Consider the following 25,278-nt stretch of genomic DNA (forward strand, 5'->3'; position numbering starts at 1 on the left):
AAGACAAAAAAACAGAAAACTTGAGCGTGCATAAGTATTCACCCCCCCCAAAGTCAATACTTTGTAGAGCCACCTTTTGCAGCAATTACAGCTGCAAGTCTCTTGGGGTATGTATCTATAAGCTTGGCACATCCAGCCACTGGGATTTTTGCCCATTCTTCAAGGCAAAACTGCTCCAGCTCCTTCAAGTTGGATGGGTTCCGCCGAAGTACAGCAATCTATAAGTCATACCACAGATTCTCAATTGGATTGAGGTCTGGGCTTTGACTAGGCCATTCCAAGACATTTAAATGTTTCCCCTTAAACCACTCGAGTGTTGCTTTAGCAGTATGCTTAGGGTCATTGTCCTGCTGGAAGGTGAACCTCCGTTCCAGTCTCAAATCTCTGAATGACTGAAACAGGTTTCCTTCAAGGATTTCCCTGTATTTAGCACCATCCATCATTCCTTCAATTCTGACCAGTTTCCCAGTCCCTGCCGATGAAAAACATCCCCACAGCATGATGCTGCCACCACCATGCTTCACTGTGGGGATGGTGTTCTCAGGGTGATGAGAGGTGTTGGGTTTGCGCCAGACATAGCGTTTTCCTTGATGGCCAAAAAGCTCAATTTTAGTCTCATCTGACCAGAGTACCTTCTTCCATATGTTTGGGGAGTCTTCCACATGCCTTTTGGCGAACACCAAACATGTTTGCTTATTTTTTTCTTTAAGCAATGGCTTTTTTCTGGCCACTCTTCCGTAAAGCCCAGCTCTGTGGAGTGTACGGCCTAAAGTGGTCTTATGGACAGATACTCCAATCTCCGCTGTGGAGCTTTGCAGCTCCTTCAGGGTTATCTTTGGTCTCTTTGTTGCCTCTCTGATTAATGCCCTCCTTGCCTGGTCCGTGAGTTTTGGTGGGCAGCCCTCTCTTGCCAGGTTTGTTGTGGTGCCATATTCTTTCCATTTTTTAATAATGGCTTTAATGGTGCTCCGTGGGATGTTCAAAGATTCGGATATTTTTTTTATAACCCAACCCTGATCTGTACTTCTCCACAACTTTGTCCCTGACCTGTTTGGACAGCTCCTTTGTCTTCAAGGTGCCCCTTGCTTAGTGGTGTTGCAGACTCTGGGGCCTTTCAGAACAGGTGTATATATACTGAGATCATATGACAGATCATGTGACACGTAGATTGCACACAGGTGGACTTTATTTAACTAATTATGTGACTTCTGAAGGTAATTGGTTGCACCAGATCTTATTTAGAGGCTTAATAGCAAAGGGGGTGAATACATATGCACTCACCACTTTTTCATTATTTATTTTTTAGAATTTTTTTAAACAAGTTATTTTTTTCATTTCACTTCACCAATTTGGACTATTTTGTGTATGTGCATTACATGAAATCCAAATAAAAATCAATTTTAATTCCAGGTTGTAAGGCAACAAAATAGGGAAAATGCCAAGGGGGTCAATACTTTTGCAAGCCACTGTATTCACTGAAGACATACAGCAAGTACATTTACAGCTTCATTTTTCTGCTTACCATGACCTTTCAAATCAGCATGAAAACATGTAAAAAGGGGTGGGGTGTTCCCATGCTCTCTTTTCATCTGACAAACAGTATTGTTATCCTTCATACAGTGCTTCCTGGTAAGTGTCAAATTACACTGCCTCCTTTTAGTCAATGCTTGGGTTAACCTGGAAACCTGACACAGAAAAGCATAATTGCTGATTGTCAACAAAGGAATCTACAGTATGCAAAAATTAGAGGCAGTTGCCAGCCCACAGATATTTACAGAAACCTGACGTGTCCAATTCTGCAGAAAAACAAACACACGAGATGCGTTTACAGTAGCATTTAAGACACCTAGTTATGTGAATACCGTTTTTTTACTGTAAGCTACTTTATTCCCAGCACAAACCAAGTTGCATGTTAAATATGTGATTGGTAATGTATCTCTGTTTTAAATTGTACGCATTCATGTTTTCAACAATGAAACTATTTAACTAAGGTAAGTTACAATAAAGAATTGGGTGTGTAAGATACCTTGTTTGCTGAAATGAAATCTTATTATTTCAAACACTATATGCTGTATGAAACAGACAGACAATCAGGAGATCTGCTGCATAACTGTCCCTGTGGAGAAGGAGAACCGCTGAATACTAATTTAAGGCAATGTAGCAGGAAATATGAAGAGAATTAATCTTTCTGCAATAGAAGTGACTAGCTGGAATCTGGGATAAACTACACTTGGCAAACATAAAAATAAACACAAAAAATGAATGTAATATGAACACAAAAAATGCACAAAATGATCAACTTTAGCAGCTCATTCTACATCCCTCCTCAAGATCATGAACAATACTGCAAACTCATTCACTTTTTAACCAGCAGCATACGAGAACTTTACTGGAACACAGCTAAACATTTTACAGTAAATCAGAGATGTAACACACTTAGATTGTTGTAATAAGCTTTAATTTATAGCTCAATTATTTTCTAATTGCACAACTGTCTGTCAAAATGTGTGCTCACAAATTAGAAAACGAGTACAAGGTGCAAGTCCTACTGCTGTAACTGAATGCAGCAATACAAGCCATTAGCACTCACTTGTACTGGGTATTATTCCAACCCCAGCAATTTTAAAGACAAAAAAGTAATGCCCGACTTGTAAAATGGAGATCCTTCACGATAATGGATGGAGTGACCCAATGCGAGTGCAGTACCCGAGACAGATAAATCACCAATATAGTAAAGTATAAGCCAGAGGCAGGGAAGCATGAAATACAGCTGTGTGGTCTCACACAACCACTGAACCAATGAGCCCTCAATGCAGTGTATATACATATACATTGTACTGTATACAGTGGGGCCAACCTGTAGTATTTAACATTATCTTAGAGTATAGGAAATAAAAACCATTTACAGTAAAACTTTACATTAAAATGTTTTTCTCCAGGAAGGTCCAAGTGAGAGATTCAAGCAGAACCCACAGTATGGAATATTGTACAGTACGGACTAGCAGAATATGCATTACTGCAGTTTACTTCCAGAGCCAACAAGAACAATGTAATTCCCCATCATACCTGAGGATAATCACCCAGACATACAATACCAGATTTAAAATACTTTCCTCTTAAATCCATTTATAGTTTTTTAATGTATGGCTGGTTTCACCGATCCTAATTATCACTAATCTTGTAACTGATGTTATTTTAGGTAAAGTAGTCCAAGCATGAAAAAAACTGTTAAGTTTGAAGTATTTGTTGTAACCTACTGGTTACAGGTAAGAAATCCAGAAGTAGATTATATACAAGTAATATTATATATAAAAAAGTGATCGAAATTGATCATCTTCGACCAGGATGGACAAAGGCTTCTTGGGTTTTTGATGTCAGCGGTTCAAAGAACTACTACAAAAAACAGTAGTCAAAAGCTACAGTATTTGGAAACCTTTTTTCAGTCCCTAAAAATATCACGTGGTTCACCTTTTAAAACCTATTTAAAAACTTAGTCACTGATTTGATTCATACCGTACCGGTATTAAATGGTTTACCAACAGCAGATCTATGGCACAGTGCCATCTGAAACTACTGCAGTAGTGAGAAAGGGGCATTTGCATAATCAGTTAAATCTGGTAGAGACCATGTACAGTACCTACCCAGTCAAAGAGATACTGCAAAGCACTGTGTTAACATGACTGTTGTTTACATTTGGAGCACCAGACACACTATACTATCTGTAGTGCAAGCTCCATCAACAGGGGCACATTCGGAATAACTTTTGAAGCTCAATGCCATTTCCTGAGATGTACATAAAAATGGGTTTTACAAATAGAGAACACCTAAAAAGTTTTTACTAAACCCAATACTAGTGGGATTTTACTACTGTATATCAGTGGCTGTGCATAGAATTATAAAATGGTGGCTAATTCTGTGATTTAAAAGTTTAACCAGCTTTCAATTGAAATGTGTCGGTTCAGTGTGACATTAAAAGGAAAATTATTCTGAACCGCTGTATTCGTCCCATTCCTAGCCTGTACATTTCCAACATTTTTCTTCATTATACTGTAGAATTTAGGCCTACAGTTCTGTATCACTGCTTCCCAACAGGGATAAACATGTTTATGCAGGTTTTTAGATGTCATGTATAACAAATCAAATAAAATGTGATAGTATAACAGCCCCCAACATTACAAAACATCCACTGAAGTCAGATAAAAACAAACAAATCTCAGCATTGCTTGTTCTTGTATCGAAATAAAAACTGTCACAACATACAAAAACACACTTTAATTCGTTTTTTTTTTTTTTTAGGATTACCAGGCAATAAACTAACACACACACTTCAAGGCACTGTTGAGTGACAAGTATCCCCCCCCTCACCATCACCACTTCTTTATTTGTCCTGGCTTTGTGTGAGGAAAGGCTGCCGCAGTTCCCCATTCTCTAGATTTGTTTAGCTTGGATTACTGTAGATGTCAACACTGAGCAACGATACTGTGCAAAAAATGACATCCTTCAGGTGCACAATTTTTAAGGAGATTCTATTTCAGTGTCCGAAAAACTATTTTGTTTAATTCTGTTTTAATCCCAGTTCTCCCAGACTTTTCATGATCACATTGAAAAAACCAACAGAAGAAACAAAAGACGCCTACAATAACAAATTCTTTATGTATGACTGGAACCACAATTTATTTTTTTTTTTTTTAAACTTAATAGGATGGAGCTTAGACCAGTGTTGTATTACTTTGGCAGTCAGTGTGCCTGGTAGGTCACAGTGAGGCTGTATATTTTGAACAGAGACCACTGGGAGTCTGTGTTATTAAGCAGCTTCAGAGAATGACACAAAAGACTGCATAATACAGGGTGTGGATGTGTTTACACAGTATTACTGTCCATGAGTGCCGGCAGCACAGTGAGCTCTGTATCTTCAATCCGGAACAAAAAAAATAAAATGTGAAAAGAAATATCAAAAAGAGTATGTGTCCCAGAGGACATATGGGTTCTTTCCTAGAACATCCTGTACAGTACTGACTGAACAAGAGTTGGTTAGGGTTATTGATCCATGACTGGGTTTTACTGCCTGGCAGAAAGAAATGTACTTTCAAGGGGAAAGGGGCTGGAGTAGCTGAAGGAGCTGTGTAACCTGACACAAGCTTGTACTGTAGCTTGGCTTGAGTTGCACCAACTGATACAGGACGTTTTTGGTTTACAGGGTCTTCTACTGCTGGTTCACAAAAGATGGAATTCATTCAGGATGCTTATCATCTATAAAGATTCTGTCTGCAAAACTGACAATTCTCAAGTGGGTTTCATTAGCAGAGAAAGAGTACCGTACTTAGTTTTGTATTCCCTGGACACCAAAACTGACATTTCACACAGCTTTATTACTGTAAACCACAATAAATGAAAAGCAGTCAACCTATTTCAGACAACAAATAAATTCCACTGCATATTCTACCATAAAATAAAACAAACCTCCAGTAGTAAAATAAGCCTCTTGTACAGCGTGGCTTTTATCTGCTGACAGTTACTCTGATGTTAAATGTACTGTAGCCTACACTCCCCTTTCTAACCCTTGAAATCCACTTGGTACAACAGTGTTTTAAAAATGCAGACACTAACAAAGCAAGTGACTATGTCCAATTTTCTATATGGAAGACAACAGCTCAAAGCATTCTTGTGTGTACATGATAAACAATTTAATGAGCCGTCCCCCATGTACTGCAAACCACTAGACAGAGCTTCTAGACAGATGATATGGATTCACTCAAAGCCACTGGGTCCGGTCCTGTTTATACAATGCACTATGACAACTCAAATTGCATTTTCATAATATTTGCATCTAGTTGACAAGAGACATTTATTACAGAAATGCAATAAAACAAAAAGGTAAAGGTCTTTAAAATACACATCAAAATAATGGAGGCAATACATTATTTTTCTATTAAATATTTTGACATTGTACATCACTATCAGAGCACACATCACTGTAAAAGGTATTTCAAAACAGCAGCAGATGTGTATATTTCACCCCCCCCCCCCCAACAAAACCAAATAATTACGTAAATAAAAACATGGGATTTTCATCCTTGAACATTCATTCACTTTTGTTTATGGAGACAAAGTTGATTAAGCCAAGAGATGACTGTTTCTAAAACAAGCATCTATCATTGTAAACAGCTGTACTAAAATGTGACTCCATAACTAGCAGCATGATATTTTCTCTTTCAACTTGAATCGGTTGTTTCTCTCATTTTATTTACAGTACCAAAACTACTTTTCTAAACACCAAGCAAATGTCATGGGCTGCTTTACAACAATGAAAAGAGGGTCATATAGGCCAATTAAAAATATCTATGTTTAAAATACACAATTACAGTAAGACTAGTGATTGATCTTATTTTTACAGCATCACATTATTTTAATTATATAAAAACCTGACATTTGTAGAGAAGCACAGCTAATGCCAGGATTACTAGCACAAGTTGCAATGCATCGCTTTCAGACTCGCTACATCACATTTTACAATTAAATTTGGACAGGCTCAAATTCCTCAGCAAAAAGAAGACCTAGTTAGCCACAGACAATGCAAATAGAGATTTGAAATCTGCCCTCTCCCCACAGACTTAATGTTTAAAACAAAACAAACAAAAAAAAAGCCTCCATCGCTGTAAAACAGAACTTATACAGTCCACGTCAACGTACATAAGCAATAATCTCTTGAACATGCTACTGTACATCAGACTTCAACCTACAAAATGAGTGTTGAAAAATAAGGCACAATATACCAGTAATGATAACCTGTATTAATTTGACCACAAATAGGAAATTGTTAGATTAGAAGGCTGGTGTTGGCTTTTTAGCTTACAGGGTCTTGCAACCAGAACTCAACATTGTATTGTGCACCTTTGTGGCACAGGGGAAAGACAATGTAGTTGTGGGGCAATTTTTTCTTTGATATGTGATATAGTAATGAAGTCCAAGATTATAAAAGTCGACACACTGCAGGAATTAAGAAAAGGACTAATTCCAGAAGAATAACCTGAAAATACAAGGTGTCAGTTTAATACATTACTCCATATCCACCAGTTTTACATTCGCCAAGGCAGTTTTAAATTACAAGGATACGGGCTCCCATGATATCTGCTAACCACTCTGTAAGGCAGATAAGAATGGTTAGTAGAGCATGCAGCCGTTACGAACAATATATCCAAGGTCAGTTTTGTCTTTTTAAAAAGGGAAGGAGTGGAAATCAGAGCTTAAATATGTTGTCAATCTTCAAGTGCAGCAAAGCATGTTTCAAGGGGAGGAAGCTACCTTAAGAACGGGGGGGAAAAAAATAAATAAATTAAACCTCAGGTTGTCAACAAGGTATGTTTTCTAACGATGTACTTTAAAGTGACCAGAAGAATAAACAGTAATGAACCTTGCAATGATTTTGGTGCAGAATTACACTTGATTGGGCAAAACTTTAAAAATACCCCGTTTATCAATGTTAACTTTGCACCACAGATCAATATACTAGTGATGACTGTTTCTTCTCTGTGTGGAAAGTGACACCTCCACAAGGAAATGCTAGCACATGCTTTAAAGAGCCTGTTGGAAGACTCCATTCTGATGAATTATTTTTAAAATCAACCGAGAAATGCATCACTGCACATACATGAAATCAAGTCTCAGATTAATGTGCAGGCCATATTTCAGTCAAAGTGGTTGGAATGTTTGCTTCACATATTACACTTCCTACTGTATCTTGTCAAGAAAGAAAAACAGTAGCGTGTGGTTCAGAAAGGCGTGTAAAATCACACCTACAGATGACTGTTAAAATGGTGCTGACACATTACCATTGCATCCCCTGATAATCTAAAAGCACCTGCACAATGTAGCGCAAACCTAATAAGGCTTCCTAATACAAAAATGACTATATTCATTAATCTACTTTATATACTAGAACTTGGTAAGAATTCTCTTCACCATGTAGGACAAATTAGAAGGGTAAATGTTTGTTTTTATTCTGTGGAATCTTAAAAGGTATACTTTATCTACATTTTCCTAATATATTGTCTTATCTCCTGTTAAAATTACAGTAGAAGTGTGCTTTATTTTTATTTCTGCACAGAGCATTGCAATACTAGCTAGCTGATGCAGCAAAAACTGCTCAGCAGAAAAGACCGGTGTTGAAAAGCACTTCAAGGTTTCACCTGATGGGCAACAAATATACCTTACCACTATCTTGCCTTGAGAAATCTTATGCAATGTTTGCTGGAGTAGTTGGTAAGCATGGCAAATAATGATACGTTTGAACAAATGGATATTAAACATGCAATAAATTAATTTGGTGACCAATATAGTTGACAAGGTGTCAATGTAAATATTGCAATATCTGTATACTAAAATGACTACCTGGTTTATTTCTAAAATTGCTTTAAAATATATTACACCAATCCATGGTACATGTAGCATTAATATTCACTACGCCATAAATCAGTGCACAATGAAATGAATGTTGAATTCAGCCAATACTTCATCTCACAGCCATGTAGGAATTCAGTACTTAAAACATCTGATAAAATCTGAGGGTTAACAATGGTAAAGGTACAGTAGTAAGCATATTTCAGTGACGTGCCAAAATGTATAACATAATTAGACACTGATACTTTTTAGAAGACATTTATCAAGCTCTCCCTACAGTATCATACTTTCATCTGCAAAGTAACAGCAAGCATGTTGGCGACACAACCAATGTTCCCTCTAAGCTGCACGCATGCGCAGCCGCGCAGCAATCTGGCGGGTTCCGTGCACCAAAAACATCAGGCCGCACAGCACTGCATGCGCTCACTTCATAAAATCTCAAGCACAGCACTCATTAAAATACATCCAGCATATTTTTTCTGGATAGAAATACTGAACAGCAGCCAAGGTGTCAATCACCTGCTTTGCGTATATCAGTTTGGACATAAAGGAAACCTTATCGGTTAAGAGAAACAAAGAGCGTGTGCGTTTTAAGACATGCAGTGCCCACCCACTGATCTCTCGACATAGTGTAAAAAACTTAACACTAATGAGAAGATGGTGCTTGCAAATAGTTTTTTTTTTTTTTTTTTTTTTTTTTTTTTTTTTTTTAAGTATTATTATTCATTCGGACTTCATGTTAGGTTACAGCAACGAACACAAAGGAAAAGAAAAGGCATGACACCGTTGCAAAGTTAAGCAGTATTTTTTTTTTTATTATAAAAAAGCTGAACAAAAAGTACTTTTGTTTAGTACAGTTCATAGAAACATAAATCCCTACAACAGAAGTGATCTCACTATCTTAAAACTCAGAGACAGCAACATCTTTACAACATCATTTAAAATAAAAAATAATGCAAATGCATAAAAGTTATGTTACAGTAGTACATGGACTTTTTGATAACTGCATTGGTGTGTGCTGCCTGCGTTTCTCTTTGATTGTAGGTAATAATGGTGTGAGTGCGATGTGTTATTTCTTTGGTTTGGTAATTAGGAAGACGCTGAAAGGATGGAAAGTGTGGTCGGACGATGTTAAAACCTCAGTCTATTTAAAATCGTGAACATTTATAGTGCCTTGTTGTTGCTGATATTTCAGTTTATTTGTTGCGTGTGTGACAATTTGTTGTTTTACTTGTTTACTGACAATCATGTTTGCTGGTGATTGTTGTTTAGTGGTATGGGCAGTTCATATTTACTATGACGTCACTTTTTTAGTATTCAACTAAGCTGCCCATTGACAGATAAGTAATGCTCAGAGAAGTTTGTAGTGCGCTCACTACAAAAAAATTTGAGGGAACATTGGACACAACTGCCAGTGCCTCCGGTTCTGACCGTGAGATTGCTTTAAATGAACCCTGAATAGTAAAAATCGGTGAGGCTTTGGCATCTAATACCAATTATAAAATGGCAAGAACAGAGGAGCAATCTCAGGGAGAGTGGTGGGTGACATTGTATAAATGCAGTAACACACAACAGGGTGTTAAAATATGGTCCAAAATCTACAGGCCAAGGCTGTTTAAGGGCACTTGGCTTCCCCTAATGCCTACTGTAATAGCCCCTAGGCCTGCAGATATTGAAGCAAACTGTATTTGAACACCCACCAGGTGTCAATGTACTCAATTCCATGCAAAACTAATTTCTGAAGTTGATACAAGACAATGACACTTCACAATAAGACTTTGTTTCTTGACTTTCCAAGAGAAGCAAAATACATGTCAAAATGCAGTACTAACAGCACATGATTAGAATTGGATATACGAATTCTAGCAAACACCTGGATCAATGACTATGGCCATTTAAAAAAGCCTACTGCAATAATGTGATCAGCAGAGATTTTTAGAAATATACTGTATATAATAAAATAAATAAATAAAAAAGCAGACTGGAAAGTATTAAAATGATAGGGCTTTGTTTTTTTAAGAAAAGGCTAGGCAAGTCCTCAATATGGCCTTCCCTTCCCCCCTATCCACACACTAAGTGGTATTGCTGAAAACAAACTTAATGGGAAACTAATAGATTTCAAACAGGGTCGAAATGAAAAAAAGGTACAATTCCTATTCGTTTATTTAGGTCACACGGCAGCAGTGAAGGATCTCTTGAGAAGAACCCTTTTCCAGTAATAGGCCTTGCAGGGGTAGCCATTTTCTGAAAAAATCTTATTGTCCAAAAGACAAAATGCTAGAAAATCTACTTGTCCTTCTTGAAAATACTTGCCCCCACCCCCGTCGCACAAAACACACAAAATCAGTAGACTATAACTTGTAGGATTTTGGTTTAATTTAACAGTCAATCTATTAGTGATTAACTAGGGCGGGTCTAGCCTTGTAGCTTGACTAGTTAACTAAATTCAAGACACACAAAAGGTTCCCCGTGACCCGACCTTACCTCAACAAATTAGTACCATACTTTAAGGAAATGTGCCTTTCAGTGCAGTTTGGAACACAATTGCTAGTAAATTTAAGTAACATACTAAGCGTACAACTATAATAAGCAATAAAAATAGCTTCTGCCTGATTTTTCCCGTTCTTTCTTTACAAGCTGAATTCAACTTCAGATGTACAAGTGTTTTAGTTTGTTGCATCACAGACACAAATTCTTTGTCAATTATTACTGCTGCTTTGTGGAATTCTGATTCTTAACCTTCTACTGTAAATAGTTTTATAACTGCTTTTTTTTTTTTTTTTTTTTTTACTGTTTTTCTACCAAAATACATGTAATATTTACAGTAGGCTCCATCAAATAAATATTTATTTTTTAGTAGTACTATACTTATAAAACGGATATCCAGCACAATGTCACGATTAGGAACAAAGGCAAAAATCACTGCACCTGTGCTAACCATGTATCACTGCGCCACCTGTCAAAATACCTGCTGTCATGGATGATACTGAAGACATCAAGGTGTCTTGTCATATCTTCCACTTTATATTAATTTGCACTATGAACCAGTTTGCTATTTCAAACAAGATGCTGTTTGGTATTTTATTTGCAGTACATACCAGTCATTTTCTGTAACTTCGGTCAGATCCAGTTGTTAGATATTCAGTTTTATTTTCCTCCTTTTAGTTGGTATCAGTTGTTGTTTTGTGAAACTGACTTCATTCATTTTTAACTGTGGATTCTTTAATATTTTGACCCTATTTGCATTACTACATGTGATGTCTTAACCACCAGACTCTCGCCTTTATATAGAGCATTTAAATATAAAAACATGTAAATATGGTAAATAGCAAACTAGGTTAGCAACACAAAATCTTGAAATGCTTCAAAACAGTAAACTTTAGGTTTTTTTTTTTTTTTTTAAAACATATTCAAACAAGTACACGCTTGACCATGAAGTGTTATAAATTACACAACACGATTTTTTCAAAATCTGCAAATACCTCACCGACTACTGTGTATTTATTTTTTAGGTAACTTTACTAGATTGCTGCATTTAAAAATGTCAGGTTCATGTATTAACAGAGCAGTATAACTTAAGTGCACATTTACAAAAAAATGTAAGTAACAACTTAAGTTTAAAAGATTAGCATGTGTCTTGACAGAGGCTCTCATCCGCAGGCATACAAAAGATCAGCTTCTTAGCCAATAAAAAGTAACACTTTTTTAAATGTTTATGTATGTGCTAGACTTCCACCATTCAGTTCTCAAACTTGCGTGGCTCTCTACAAATATACCCAGAGTGGCTTTCTAGCAACAGAGAGAACATAGGAAAAACAAATAAATAAAAACTACTTGTCTGACGGCAAATCTTGTTGTCCCGGGCTCAGACGATAAGAATTGGCCACCCCTGCCTTGCATAAGCTCTGTGCTCCACATACTAATAAAAAAAACGTCCAAGACTCAGTACAGTTATAAGCGTGCATTCATTTGTCCCTTCACATTTTAAAATAGCTTCTCAGTTTGTTCTGAATTAACCAAGGCAACCAGAGGAACATTTTTTTTTTTTTTGAAGGTTTTGGTAATATTTTTTCAGAGAAACTAGCATCAAGTTAATCCATTTAAAAAGGAAGAGTGACGTTAATAGGATGACCCATTTTACAAAAGTTACCAGGTGTGTTTTTTTTTTTGTTTGTTTTTTTTTTTACATTGGAATTAGGTGTGATGCTATATGCACATGATGACATCTGTACACAGGATAAGAGGTACTGGAATTGTGGCTTCACTGTGATTGGTTTATTTCTGCCATGCGATTTACAATATTAGATTCTAACTGAAGACATCTTTAAAATAATGTACTTCTTTTATTGTAACCACCAGCTTAACTCTTGCTCGGTTGCAAGCTAGTCCAAGGGAGCTCATATGATGTAATTCTCTTATTCCATTCAGCCATTACAGATTTGAAGAGTTCTCCCAGCAATCCTCCCAAATTAAAAAAGAACAGCCTACATTCCTATTATGCAACCCTCCATGCCAACAGAAACGGTATTTAATATCTGTTGTTTTACCAATACCAGCATACACCATTATTTACAATGGAGATGATTTAATGAAACACAATGGGTTGCATGCTTTGTATAACAAACTTAGTTATAAAAAAATAAAATAAAAAAAAAATGAAATCATTTAAGTATACAAAAAATATGCTTTTGTGTTTCAACCAAAATCAGAGACTATTTTGGGGTTGTCAAGCTCTACGGAGCCAAATAAAAGCAGTCAGTTAAAAACAGTCCATTGTCAAGCAAATCTCCAATTGTTGCCAAGTACAAGTACAACATAGGAAGCAAAGTCTGAGCAGAAGCTGCTGACCATTTTTCTTTTAGGCAGAAAAATATTAGTACTATACAGGGTGCAAATGAATCCATAATGCTTACTATTGTATAAAAATAAAAGAGGACCCCCTCCCCCCCCTTTTTTTTTGTATTTTTTGTTTTTTTACATAATACAATGCATCAATAATAGTCTCAAAAACCCATCCATACTTAACTAAGAGATCCCAAAACATCTGCACAGAATATAACTTTCATAAAAACTTAAAAAAAACAAAAAAGCACTGAAAACTTGTATGAATCACAGCCAGTCATTAAAATCAAAGCATTTTGTTTTTATTCCATTTTCAAAAGCATATTTGCATACCAATATTATTTTAATGATATTTTGTGGGATAAAGTTGCAGTCTATGATGTGGGAAACAAGACTGTCAGCAAGATCTTGAAATAGAATTTCCCCTGCTGAAAACAGACCTAAACCTATTCAGATAACTCGGTAGCTCTTTAAAATTACAAGGCAGGGATACCATGCAATTACATTAATAAAATATTGTGAAGATACATGGAAATGGCCTTCCAAACACGTTACAGCCCATTTGTGATTTCAAACTTATCCATTGGTTGTTACCAAGTTATTACAATGTATACCCATGTAATATTAAGTGCCAACATCTACTGTACAGGAAGAACTGCAAGCCAAATCTGTTTAAATGCTACTAGGCAAATGCACAGAAACAACTTTACCAATTTAAAACGCACTGTAGCATACCACATTTAAAAGTGCAGCCACTGAATTTGTACAGAACATGGCCTCACACCGAAATCTTCAAGCTCAGCCAGCAATACACACAGCCGACTTCAGGAACTGCATCCCCCCCTCTCATCATGTGATAAATACCATAAAAAATTGTGTTTTCTAGAAGCATATACTGGAAGCTTTTTTCAAATGAGTTTATCACATAAAACCTTCACAATTATGGTGTGCATCACAGAAAACAGAAGTGTGCTGAATGGTCCTATTTTCACTGCTACTGGACAGATTGTTTTAAAATACAGACCCTCCATATTGTTCAATGATAAAGAAAATTAATACAATAACTTTGAATTAAATGACGATTATTCCAACACATTGCCCACCAGGGAACAAGTGAACATATGTACAAAGGAACAGAAACACTGAATAAAATTAACTGAAATGTTATTTATTTTTTCCATTTCAGTTTTACAGTGAAAGTTCTCCTCATAGACACTAAAATGACCCAACATGTCAATGTGGTGGCTCATTATACTTCTAACATCACCTCTCAATTCAACAATGTGTCCACCTCACACATTCAGCAGCTTGTTAATGCTGCAACTAGAAGCATCTATAGCCTGGAGAATGTTTAAATCTCTGACACCAACACAGCCAGACGTAAACAGACAGGAAAATATTTTGAATGCATCATTGCATCACTTATTTATCTTGCCATCAGTTGTGAGCGCCATTAGAAACTGCCGACCAATTTTGTTTGGAGAAAGAGCGTGTGCTCAGCATTGTCTGTTTTTTTCAGAATTACTGAAGAGTAAATAACGAGGCGCATGGCTCTCCCATATTGACTGACTGACCAGATCCTTCTGCCTCTAAATTTCTCTTCTCCCTTTAACCAAGCGTACCAATAAACACCACAGAGGGGTAGGGGGAGGAGTTTGCTCAGTGCTTTGGCTTGGGGATATTAAACATTTCACCTTGAGGTAACTGGCTTCAATCCAAGACTGAAATTTATCTTTTAAAAAAAATCAGATGGTTGTTCACGAGCTGTTAACCTAGTTTCTACCACATAGACTGCAAATAACGAAAATGCTGATTTTTCTTTGAGAACTTTAAATGGGCATGAAAACAAAAACTACCTTTTCTCTTATTTGAGTACTAGACAGAATGATCAGCTTTCTTACATTGAACTGAGGTCACCATTAGTAATTCTTAGCAGTCTTCATTTTAGATGCATGCTTAGAACAAGGCTGTAAATCAATGTTTAATTGACTAACCGTTTAAACCCAGAGTTAATCAGTTGTTTAACCGTTTAAACAATTTATGTTTCAGTAACTTTACATTTGTATATTTTACTTGCATTATTTTAAGACACATTTTAATCAGTTTTGTATTAAGTGTTTCTGTCAGATTCACAGAGTCAAACATAATAAGCATATATGGAAATATAATATGAAGAAAAACTGAATCTTGCCTTTTTTCAGAGAATACATTGTTCCAATACACTACTTCCAATGGGAAAACGAGCACGTGTGCCTTTTCGTTCATAGTCAGAAAAAAACAACATATAAATCCAAATTAACATGTATTTATACTAAAGTGATACAAAAATGACTACAAAAGATTTAGAAGCGAGTAGTTTTTCGAGATTTACAATTATACTGTAAATACAGTATAATCGTAAATCTCAAAAAACTACTCACTTTTACTCACTCACTGCAGTTTTAAACTCCCATTCATCAGTGATGTAGTGCGAGAAAAATTAAATGTAAGAATATTGTGCTCTTTATATCCAACAGTCTGTTGCCAAGCTTACATGTGTAGCTTTACCTAGGGCTTCTTGCAAGTTAGTTTTCACAGTGTCATACAGACTGTGTATTCGATTTAGTGCAGATGGCCGTGATGGTACCTTGTAAATCGGGCTCAATTAAAGACAGCATCCATCACCTTCCACTGTGCGAAGGGGCAAGCAATCTCGTGCAATGGTTTCTGCATTTAGTTCCGATATCCTTTCAGCTTTTAACGGGTCACAAGTCCGCGGGCGTGTAAATTGATCCTTCACTGATGCTCTGTGGATGCCTCAGTTGAAGGTGGTTCGGCATTGTATCAGTTCAGCCTCCCCCATAAACTAAACTGCTTGAACAAACTGTACACCTAACAGTACTTTCGTCAATTTTTACAAAAAAATCCCAAACGGGACTTTTCTTTTTAGATTTAGACATGTCATTCATACATGTGTTATTCCAGTCTTTACTACCGCATTAGAGGAAATAGTTGATTAATGCACATCAGTTTGATTGGTTGAGGACCGATCACATGAGAGAACACCATGATAGGATAGGAGAGGGGGATTGGTGGTTGACGCAAATGTAAAAAATTAAAAACTACTGTAAGTTACAGTTGTAGAAAAATATAAGGAAACATTCATTTTTTGTCAAATGGGGTTTAAACGTATACTTTTTTTTTATTACATTTTTTTAATCCACATTTACTGTTTAAACTCTTAAAGCCTTAGCTTAGAACCTGTCAAGAAATAAAAAGTCAAGATTTGTTACCTTTACTGTAGCTTTTCTTTTAAATGAAGACAATTAAAAACAACAATGCTGCCAGAGAAACTGTTTTTGAAGGTTTTGTAGTGATTTGGGTAATATTTTCTTTTGGAGAAACTAGTTCATCAATTTAAAAGGAAGAGTGACGTTACCAGGATGACCCATTTTACAAAAGTTACCAGGTATGTGTGTGTGTGTTTTTTACATTGAAATTAGGTGTGGTGCTATATGCACGTGATGACATCTGTACACAGGATAAGATGTACTGGAATTGTGGCTTCACTGTGATTGGTTGATTTCTGTCTTATGATTTACAATATTAGATGCTAACTGAAGACATCTTTAATGCATTTCTTTTACTGTGACCAGCAAGCAGCTCTAATCAACATCATTAAAGTTCGGGGACACAAACTCAAATGAATTTGCGGTACACTCTAGCAAAAGTATTTATTCATCAATTCTGAACCAACACGAAAACATCATTGGTATCTTTACATTGTAGATTTTTTAAATTTATTTTCTTCTCTTCTGATAGCACACTTACTCCAATCACTCCATGTTTCACGTGTAAAGTGCTTACATATGAACAGCTAGATGTAAAATACTCTGCTCTTGTTACTATGGCATCAAAACATGACGTTTGTATACTGTGCCAGAACCACATTTCTTTCTTAAGCTAACAGTGGCTTTAAATTACTTGCTAACCTCTGAAATGAGCCCCACCTCTAGGTATCTTACTGGAAACAGTGAGCAAGGCAACGGGTACAAAACAAACATTACCTTACAAAATGTATTAGAACTTTAAAATCTATACAGCCAGTGACAGTAGGGTAATTTATTCTAGGGAGACCTATTGCAAGTGTTCACTTAGATAATGACCATTGATTGACACTTTATTAAAGCTATTCTTGACACCTGTATATTAAAAAAAAAAAAAAAAAAAAGATAGTTTATACAGGTGCCAAAAGATTCAAATGCACCATAGTAGCACATGGAGTATAACAATCAGTAATACAGCATTGAAAAACAGTTACAATACAGACTGGACATATTAGGCTAAATCTGACCTGATCATTTCAGGGTCTATATGCAATTGGAGAGAAGCTGGTGACACCTAAATAGAAACAGAACACTACTAGCTAGGATACAGTATTTAGCTTGTACCAGTCGTACGATGCAACATGGTCAGCAAACTAAAAATGCAACTGAACTCAGTGAAATTGTAAACAACCCGTTTAAATGTGCTCATAAAGCACAGTACAGGAGACACAGTGTGCTGCTCATGTGTTAATCATCAGAAGACAGACAAATTGAATCTTACTCGGTTGGATTATATTTTATAGCTTTTTTTTGTTTTGTTTTGTTTTTGTTTTTTTTTTTTTTTTTTTTTTTAAGTGCAAGTAAATAAAATCCACTAAGTAGTTTGGTTTCATCACAATGCTCAGTTTGATAGTATATTTTTAAAAGGTCGGGCTAAAAACGGCAAGCTGTAAAACTCAGCATGCAGGCATAAATATTGAAGTGTGAAATTCTGGAAGACTGACACAGTGGAAAAGCTTCGTCCATGAGAACAATTATTAGCAGGATTACAAGCTTAAAAAAAAAAAATGATAGCCTATTCAAATTAGGGGGCTTATATGGCTTGCTGAACTGAACACTACAGTTAGGAAACTGGTAATTGTGGTCGTTACATCTAGAACAAAAGCAGTGTGTCACCATTGCTTGCATCACATTCATAATTATTTAAAAAGGCCTGTAATAACCTTAATTAGTTAATAAGTAATTGTTTCCCAAAAAAATAAAACCCATTTGAAATTACAAATGCATACCGAGTCTATAAAATGACCTTGCAGATGACATTTAAAATCAGTCATGTCTCATTATAGACATTAAATGAGAATTATGTTGAGACTCAATATGAAATAGGAATGTTAAAAGGTACGTCAAGGGGCAACAATACAACTGGGAAGAGAGTCAAGTTTTTTTAAAAATGCAGCTCTCTTCATTTGCGCTACTAAACGTGAAGCCCGGCTGAATGACATTCTAAACAGCTGCAGAGTGCTAGACATGCTAATTACAATATTATTCCCACCAATACATTCCATGGGATACATTTCTCACAGGCAGACAAGCACCATCTGTCACCAAGGCATGATCCTCTTCTCTGTGGTATTATCCCATCACGATTAAGGTGACTTATGCTGCTTTAGCCTGGTCTCATAGCATTGGCCAATTTATAACAATTAGACTTTGGCTTAGCTTTAGCAATCCAAGTGAATTGTGTGGCATGACACCATGGAACAGAGGAGTGCTATTTGAATACCTTTCTATGAACGGAATGGATGACTTACGGTTAAAGATACAGGGTCCCCCATCCAAGTTCAACTGTACAGTACACACATATATATTGCTTGGTGTGTTTACACAGTCATACCTGTAATACACTATCGTATTCTTTTAGCAAACCAACCACCAGCAATGGAAACAATGAGAACTCATATTTATGGTTGTAGTGCACAAGCTTGTTTGCACCGATCCGGATCGCTAAAAATAACAGTAACACATTGCACACAGACGCTAAAAAATTTGCCTTTGTAAATGGCTTAAAAAGTTACATTTCAAACTAGCCCAATACTAACTTAATACATACATATGCCTTTATTGAAATGTTGCAAATATTGTGACAATATACAACAACAAACTATATATTTTTTTAATACAACATTTTCAAATACAATTATCCAGCACCAGTGATCAGAGCTTTTTTAATTATCTGATGAATCCTACCGACATTATACAAGTAAATGATCCATCCAAGTGGGAGTTTTCTTTTTTTTTCTAATCTGAACGATGGATATGTTTGTAGGAAAAGCAGACAGTACTCATGTAAAAGGAAGATTACCATAACCTACAGCCCCTGTAGAAGCACAAGTACTGTATGACATACTAAAGAATAGAGTTATCCATTCTTAGCAAATGAGCAAGAAAAAGCAGTCCCCTAGATAAATGTATAAATGCAAGAAAATCATACAAAACATATTTTAAAACTAGTTAAACATGAATGTTTCTAACATATCACAGTGACAGATGTAAAACTGCCAATATATAAATAGTAAAATGCCCTCTGTATAACATCCATTAATAAATGAATAATGTACTAAGCAGTACTATGGTAGCGGTCACACATTACCACGTGTTGTCAAACATGTATTAAAATGCACCTCTTTATTGTACATATTAGTATTCTAATTTACTTTTCCTTTGTCATCAAATCTACAGAAAACGTTAAAAAAAATATTTTTACTTCAGAAATATGCCTAACAGAAACCTCGAAGAAAAAAGCAGTATGACTGATGGAGACTAAATTACAACAGTCAAAAGCCTGAGAAGTCACAATACCTTGGCATTTATGATGCGTCTTTCCTGGAGTCCAGCTTGAGGCAGAAAAAGATCCAAGACCGGCACAAAAGTAATCTTGGGGGGGAAAAAAAAAAAAAACCACACAGGATTAAAATCAGTTCGGGGAAGGAACCATATATCTTTCCTCCCTTTGTGTTTTTCCAATTTTTACTCAAATAAGCAAGAGGTGAATGAAAATAAACTGTTTTTTATTTCTAAATACTTATATATCAAAAAACAAAGGATTCAGATCAGGTTACTGGTTTTCTACCTCATTACAATCTATAGTACTTGTTTATATACATTGCATAAATGCATGTGTGTGATTATATATATATATATATATATATATATATATATATATATATATATATATATATATATATATATATATATGGTTTATTTATTTCATGTTGATTCCCGAGAGCCAGACTGTTGTAATGTATGCATTGCACAGGGACGTTAGTTAAACTGAAAACACCAACTTGAACCAAATTATTGTACTACAGAAAGTGTGCTCTGAATATAGTCTTTCAAGCCTGAGACCAGGTGAAATGAAAAGCCCTGTAAAAGCAGGGAAGTGACATTTCCATCGTACAGCAGACAGACTTACTGTAAACTACACAACGTTTGAGTGAAGTACTGTAGAAAGCAGCTTAAGTTTAGCTCAAGGAACAAAAAAAAAAAAAAAAAAAAAACAAGTGATAAAAAGATAACTGAAGGTTGTGCAGTAATCCGTTTTTTTATATGGTATTTTCTAAAATCCTGCAACAATTAAAATGTAATCCTAGGGTAGAAGATCTTAGATTGTCGTGTATTTTCAATAAACCACGACGTTTTCAATCAATCTCAATTTTCTACAGCACCTTTCGTAGTGGACCACCATCAAAGTGTTTTTCTTTACCATAGGCCTACAGTATAAATATATATTGTATAACACACACACACACACACAATATGTTCACCCTAAACAGTATTTTCAGATAAAGTAAAACTACAGAATTCCTCACAAACAATTACACTTTAAACCCCAAAAAAGCAACAACACAATGTTTTATAAAAGGGGGAAAAATCCTTAAATCTGTACTGTATTGGAGATGTGCAAGTTAGAGGGGGCAGTTCTCGGTTTACAACACACTGAGAAAGTTACTTCAGATCAATGAATTATAGCTGACTTCAAAGATTTGATTCTCATGTGGGACAATATTTATTTATACTGTAGACAAGTTTAATTGAAGTCAGTGAAGAAAAATATGGATCAGATATTATTAATGCCCTATTCAAGAATCAATTAACAGTACCTACAGTAGTGACAAAAAGATCGTAGTCATCATAAGGTATGTTGTATATTTTTATATTTAAAAATGGGTAATCTAAAATCTCGAAGCCATTACTGTAGCTGAAATGTTTGTTAACCTTATTACTGTACCACTAATTTATGACTGAAAATTATGAATAAATGGACAGATTTCACATCTGCAGAATTGTATACATTCAGGTAATAAATAGCACTGTATAGCAAACACCTGCCAAAAGTCTGTTTAATTTGTTGAATGTAGGTTAAGACTTGCTTGACAGAATCAAAAGGTCACAGATTAGGTAAATTAGTATTACAATATTTACAGTAATTTAGAAATACAGTGATCTACTGCAGAAATTACGTTACTGCCCACAATATAAAATTTGTAGCTTTTATCAATACTGATTAAAAACAGCCTCTAGCAACAGTCAGCTACAAGTTATTTCATTTTCCTAACTTCTTTAACACTTTCCTTGGCACTCAGGAACAGGATAAAATGGAATTTTTATTTTTTTTTTTCCCCCTTGAGCCATGAAAGTCTTAACATTCTTTAACTTTCTATTTGGCTTATAGAATGGCAAGAATGAGGGGGGGGGAGGAATAAAATATTTTGGGGAACATAAACTGGAATGTAAAACGGCTGCCGGCTCCTTAAATAAATTTGCTCCTAAATAGTGAAAGTATAGCATTAGTTGAAAGCAGCTTTCATCTCACTCCGAGTTCATTCTAAAATGTTCAAGTACTCATGGTAAAACAGTCCTTTTCAAGGGTTAATTAATACCACATGACAAAAAAATGCAGACGACAATTATTCTGTCCAGGTGAACAAGGAGTAGCCTGCTTTACAAGTAAAACTAGCCAAGAGCAGATTACAATGAGCAGATTACTTTTTTGCAAACTTGTAGGCTGGACTCTGGTACAGTAGACCCTCCCTTTACAAGAGCAAACAGAAATCCCTGTAATTTACATTAGAAAGGGCTTTTAGCCTTTTTAGAATTCCTTTTGTGCTACTCTAAATATGATCAACACTGAGATCAGACATGTGCCAGTCTTTCTAATTGGGCTTTTAAAGGTTAATTGCAAGTGTACAACATCTCCAGTAATAATAATGCGAGGGTCTGGAACAACTCTCCAGTAATGTTGTTGAAGCCGACACCCTGGGATCCTTCAAGAAGCTGCTTGATGAGATTCTGGGATCAAAAGCTACTAACAACCAAACGGGCAAGATGGGCCGAATGGCCTCCTCTCGTTTGTAAACTTTCTTATGTTCTAATATACAGGTATTTTGGACGGACTCGGGGACTTTTACTTTCAAATAAAAGTACAATCATTTTATTACTCTGGGATTTTTTTTTTTTTTTTTATGGTCCAGTTGCTTCACAATTTCTTGTTTTACTTAAAGATGTACTGGCAGTTTTTATACAGCAAATGCCAATATAATGGCTCTGTTTGTTTTGTTCACAGAATACAATTTAGGTGTCTGAATTTAACCAAGTCACCGGATCATGATTAAACTTGACTAAAACAATCACAGGGAAAGATATGCCCCAAACTTAATGAACAACATTTGAAGCATCCTGCAAAACCAAACAAGCTCAAAACCATCCATATTCAGAAAATCCTCGACAACTTCTCAGAAATGAACAGACAGGTTGGCTTCTTTAAAATGAAACCAGTCTTACTGGTATAACTACAATATCATTAGCTTAAAATTAACACTATTCTTGGCAAATATGATGAACATCCACAATGTTGCATTTACTTAAACAGCAGGATATTCCTCATGTCAGTAAGTAGTGTTCAAGTCTTGGGAGTATGGCTCGCTATATTAATAATTTATTCCAGCAGTATTGGACCAAAATAGACAACGTGGGGGACTTGATGCAGACTTCAATGCATAAGCTGTTTGTTTGAACTAAAAACACAACTAAACACAATGGTGTGATATCATTGCCTAAGAATCTCAGCACATGACTACAGTAGGTGTCAAACGGAGGTGCAGTACATTCCACCATGAAAAATGCAAGTGTCATACAGTACGAAGAAATGGAGGCTCTTCAATCCCCAAATTCTGATACTCAATAATCCATGCTCTGGGTAAAACTCTAAAGTGTGAAATTATTTACATGAAAACAGTATGCATCCTTATCAGAGAATAAATACATGGGCCTAAACACACACACACACACCCCAACACCACACAGTACAGTATAGAGCTAGTTCCAAAGAGCAAAGGGTGCCACTCCCCCATTATAATAAACTTTTGTAATGACAGAACAGTCAGTAGTTCTTAAATGTAGCTCTTTGCAACTTCATACAAAATTAAATTATAGTATCCTGCTGTATCTCATAACAGCTTCAATTGATACTGGTAAGATTATCCAATCTTTGACTATCTGAAACCAAAGCACCTATAGCTTAACCACAGTTTAAAATATTTCTACGTAATTTCCTTCCTGTTCAGCACCTTGTATTTCGCGAGTTCAAAGTCAATAAGCACCAGTACTGAAAAACATCTAAATAGCAGTAACACTGCTCACCTCACAGGAAACTATTTCTAGGTCATCTATTAAAAACTGAAGTTAAAGTTCATTATTTACTTACTATATTGAATACCATGAAGTCCTGATTTTGTTTTATTCCAAAGGCCTATAGGCCCACTGTACATTATGTCCACATATATTGTATTGCCCCCTCAATTAAACTATTCCTTTTGAGAAGGACTGGGATTCAAATATCCATTTCAACGAAGAGAAGAACAGACATACAAGGTCAGTCATTACAAAAAGCCTCTATAAGGTGTCTTAACAAAAGCATTAAACAAATAGCAAAGAAATGGCAATGTATCCACTGGTATTCTACTGTAACCCTTGATTTGAGTTTTACATATTTCTGGAACGGCACATTGCAATACAGATATTGGGATGGGTTTCTGTTAAATAAGAACATGCTGCCAAATGGGAAACATAAAATGGATTAGGATTCAATTCATGATTGCACCTGTTTAAATAATTGATTAACTCACTTTAAATCATGTTTTGATTAAAACATCAGGCTAACTTGATTATGGTAAACAGGTTGCCTTTAAATGAAACTGTAATGAAATGTATTTTGTACTGCTATTACCTGATCCAGTGTGAGAAATGTATTAGTAGGAAAGGGGCATATTGTACAGTATAGTAGGATGAAAATGAATGACAAATTTTTTGTAAAAGGAAATAAGGCTAAGATCTTGCACCCCCTCGCACACATTCATATCATTGCTTAGCCTGCTCACGGCCAGGCCACATTCTGAAGACCACCTGCTTTGCAATGTCATGTAAGGTTAGTTTGTAATAACTAATTACAGTGCAGCGTGCAAGATGACAGATGACAGGCTCTGCCTTCACCACTGTAATTCTAGGCCTGCAAGAGCTTATGGAAAGAAGCACACATTGTCATCCCACATATTAAATCAAGGCCACAATGAAATTAGAGCAAACTGGCACAAAAAAATGACCCCTTTGTGTCTGCACTTACAGTAGTTCACATTAACCTAGAGTTGGATCAGGTTGGGTGCATAACACAAGTAAAGGGACGTGACCCCAAATTAGTGGGACGTATATCTTGCACTAAGGTGCAAGCATTTCAGTACAGCAAAAGAAAAAACAATAAAGTTAAGGCAAGTAGAATTTTTACATTCTTCAATAAATTGCGACAGCTTGTGATGCCTTTTACACTGGCTGCCCCCCTTATTTGATAATTAGTCAAGTGGCTACTCAGGTGATAATGTTGTTTGGTGGTGGTGGTTCGGTGTGACCCCTTCCATTTCCAGACTATGGACACAGTACCAAACCAGTGATGCACACTAGTCAACCACACCTTGCAATGGTTAATAGACAAAATATGGCAGTGAGTGATCAACAGTCCACTGCACACAAGCTTAAAAAGTAGTGAGGTTCCGAAAAATATAACACTACATGTCCCCACATGTTACTACAACTGTTTAAATGACACACCTGTAATTTTTTGTTTCATTGTTAACATCCCGACAACTCTAATATCCACTTCTGGACAGCAACTGGAGTCACCATA

General features: G+C 35.9%; 1 protein-coding gene across 4 annotated transcripts in view; it reads right to left on the minus strand.

Moving 5' to 3' along the window:
- Positions 1–25,278, minus strand: part of LOC121300529 (erbin-like) — a 97,424-nt gene that overhangs the window by 63,354 nt on the left and 8,792 nt on the right. For 3 of the 4 annotated variants that reach the window (XM_041229120.1, XM_041229114.1, XM_041229098.1), the window contains exon 2: positions 19,905–19,979. The exons of the other annotated variant lie outside the window; for it this stretch is intronic. The gene's annotated coding sequence lies outside the window, so the exon portion shown is untranslated. The remainder of the gene's footprint in view (positions 1–19,904; positions 19,980–25,278) is intronic. 4 annotated transcript variants of the gene reach the window in all.

This window comes from Polyodon spathula, chromosome 2 (genome assembly GCF_017654505.1).
Source record: "Polyodon spathula isolate WHYD16114869_AA chromosome 2, ASM1765450v1, whole genome shotgun sequence".
NCBI lineage: Eukaryota > Metazoa > Chordata > Actinopteri > Acipenseriformes > Polyodontidae > Polyodon > Polyodon spathula.